Raw genomic sequence first — 2,500 nt, forward strand, 5'->3', positions numbered from 1 at the left:
CAAAGTTTTACACCGAGGAAGGTAAAGAGGGGAGTGGAGCGGAGACTCTAGATATTTGCCTTCTCCAAAGCCACATCCATGCTCCCCCTGTATCAGAGCTCCAGGGGCCAGGCTCATGGCCCAGCTTCTCCCCCTGTGATATTAAAGGCCCACACAGCACCTCCACAGGACCTCCACAGCCACACACACATGCCTCTCTCCCCCTGTGTCAGAGCTCCAGCACCCAGGCATATCACCCAGCCACTGGCCCTGTGACATTAAAGGGCCACACAGGACCTCCACAGCCACACACACATGCCTCTCTCCCCTGTATCAGAGCTCCAGGGGCCAGGCTCATGGCCCAGCTTCTCCCCCTGTGATATTAAAGGCCCACACAGCACCTCCACAGGACCTCCACAGCCACACACACATGCCTCTCTCCCCTGTATCAGAGCTCCAGGAGCCAGGCATATCACCCAGCCACTGGCCCTGTGATATTAAAGGGCCACACAGCACCTCCACAGGACCTCCACAGCCACACACACATGCTTCTCTCCCCTGTATCAGAGCTCCAGGGGCCAGGCTCATGGCCCAGCTTCTCCCCCTGTGATATTAAAGGCCCACACAGCACCTCCACAGGACCTCCACAGCCACACACACACATGCCTCTCTCCCCTGTATCAGAGCTCCAGGGGCCAGGCTCATGGCCCAGCTTCTCCCCCTGTGATATTAAAGGCCCACACAGCACCTCCACAGGACCTCCACAGCCACACACACACATGCCTCTCTCCCCTGTATCAGAGCTCCAGGGGCCAGGCTCATGGCCCAGCTTCTCCCCCTGTGATATTAAAGGCCCACACAGCACCTCCACAGGACCTCCACAGCCACACACACATGCCTCTCTCCCCTGTATCAGAGCTCCAGGGGCCAGGCTCATGGCCCAGCTTCTCCCCCTGTGATATTAAAGGCCCACACAGCACCTCCACAGGACCTCCACAGCCACACATCCATGCCTCTATCCCCCTGTGTCAGAGCTCCAGCACCCAGGCATATCACCCAGCCACTGGCCCTGTGACATTAAAGGGCCACACAGCACCTCCACAGGACCTCCACAGCCACACACACATGCCTCTCTCCCCTGTATCAGAGCTCCAGGAGCCAGGCTCATGGCCCAGCTTCTCCCCCTGTGATATTAAAGGCCCACACAGCACCTCCACAGGACCTCCACAGCCACACATCCATGCCTCTCTCCCCCTGTGTCAGAGCTCCAGGAGCCAGGCATATCACCCAGCCACTGGCCCTGTGATATTAAAGGGCCACACAGCACCTCCACAGGACCTCCACAGCCACACACACATGCTTCTCTCCCCTGTATCAGAGCTCCAGGGGCCAGGCTCATGGCCCAGCTTCTCCCCCTGTGATATTAAAGGCCCACACAGCACCTCCACAGGACCTCCACAGCCACACACACACATGCCTCTCTCCCCTGTATCAGAGCTCCAGGGGCCAGGCTCACGGCCCAGCTTCTCCCCCTGTGATATTAAAGGCCCACACAGCACCTCCACAGGACCTCCACAGCCACACACACATGCCTCTCTGCCCCTGTGTCAGAGCTCCAGCACCCAGGCATATCACCCAGCCACTGGCCCTGTGACATTAAAGGGCCACACAGGACCTCCACAGCCACACACACACATGCCTCTCTCCCCTGTATCAGAGCTCCAGGGGCCAGGCTCATGGCCCAGCTTCTCCCCCTGTGATATTAAAGGCCCACACAGCACCTCCACAGGACCTCCACAGCCACACACACATGCCTCTCTCCCCTGTATCAGAGCTCCAGGAGCCAGGCTCATGGCCCAGCTTCTCCCCCTGTGATATTAAAGGCCCACACAGCACCTCCACAGGACCTCCACAGCCACACATCCATGCCTCTCTCCCCCTGTGTCAGAGCTCCAGCACCCAGGCATATCACCCAGCCACTGGCCCTGTGACATTAAAGGGCCACACAGGACCTCCACAGCCACACACACACATGCCTCTCTCCCCTGTATCAGAGCTCCAGGGGCCAGGCTCATGGCCCAGCTTCTCCCCCTGTGATATTAAAGGCCCACACAGCACCTCCACAGGACCTCCACAGCCACACACACATGCCTCTCTGGCCCTGTGTCAGAGCTCCAGCACCCAGGCATATCACCCAGCCACTGGCCCTGTGATATTAAAGGCCCACACAGCACCTCCACAGCCACACATCCATGCCTCTCTCCCCTGTATCAGAGCTCCAGGAGCCAGGCTAATGGCCCAGCTTCTCCCCCTGTGATATTAAAGGCCCACACAGCACCTCCACAGGACCTCCACAGCCACACACACATGCCTCTCTCCCCTGTATCAGAGCTCCAGGGGCCAGGCTCATGGCCCAGCTTCTCCCCCTGTGATATTAAAGGCCCACACAGCACCTCCACAGGACCTCCACAGCCACACATCCATGCCTCTATCCCCCTGTGTCAGAGCTCCAGCACCCAGG

This window comes from Trachinotus anak, unplaced genomic scaffold (assembly GCF_046630095.1).
Source record: "Trachinotus anak isolate AG129_WGS33_773 ecotype Australia unplaced genomic scaffold, CSIRO_AGI_Tana_v1 ptg000094l, whole genome shotgun sequence".
NCBI classification, from domain to species: Eukaryota; Metazoa; Chordata; class Actinopteri; order Carangiformes; family Carangidae; genus Trachinotus; species Trachinotus anak.